Genomic DNA, 695 nt, shown 5'->3' with positions numbered 1-695 from the left:
GGGTCTGTGCTGCCAGCGACTGTTCGGGTGGCCTGTTCACCTAACCCCGTGCCTAACAGGGAAGGAGAATCCTGCTTTTTTCATTACCTGTTGTTTCAATTGGAGGCCCCTTACGGCACCCTCACCCCCGAGCTTTCTCCAAAGGCAGGCTGCCCAGGGACAGGCTCCCCCGGCAGCCCCAGTCCCACAGCACTGGAGCATCTGCAGAGACAAGGACGCTGTCAGCCCTGCTGGGAGCGATGGGGGTCTCTGCCCTGCCGTAAACCAGCCCCTGCCCGCACCTACCCACGTCCAGATGAATGGTTTCTGCCGGGGGAGGGCCGTTACCGGAGCCCTCGTCGGTCTGCGGTCTAAGCCTGGCACTGTGCTGGGAGAAGCTGCATTTGGGGCGAGGTAATAAGCGTAGGCTGACCTTGTGGACTATATCCGCTCTCTTTACTGTCGGAGGTGAAAGAGTCTCATTCCTTCTTCACACTCCGAGTAAAGACCTCAGTAGCGAAACTTCACAGATCATCTGAAATGGGAGAAAAGAGGTTTTGGTTAGATTTATGTGACATCTTTCGTTTTCCAGGCTGCTCTAATGTTTTATAAAGCAATGAGCCGGCCCCCGGCAGTCGGGCGTCTGTGCAGTAAAACCCAGCAGGCGTTTCATACTCGGCGATAGCCTGCGAGGAGCCTTGGCTGTTAGATCCCGG

At 56.5% G+C, this 695-nt stretch overlaps 1 protein-coding gene across 1 annotated transcript in view; it reads left to right on the top strand.

The window, feature by feature from the left end:
- LOC104515122 (putative E3 ubiquitin-protein ligase SH3RF2) overlaps nucleotides 1-695 on the top strand; it is a gene marked incomplete at its 3' end in the record, with an annotated part of 24,968 nt that overhangs the window by 19,326 nt on the left and 4,947 nt on the right. The gene's annotated exons all lie outside the window — the stretch shown is intronic.

This window comes from Eurypyga helias, unplaced genomic scaffold (assembly GCF_000690775.1).
Source record: "Eurypyga helias isolate BGI_N326 unplaced genomic scaffold, ASM69077v1 scaffold23849, whole genome shotgun sequence".
NCBI lineage: Eukaryota > Metazoa > Chordata > Aves > Eurypygiformes > Eurypygidae > Eurypyga > Eurypyga helias.
This window is presented reverse-complemented; position numbering and strand designations above follow the sequence as displayed.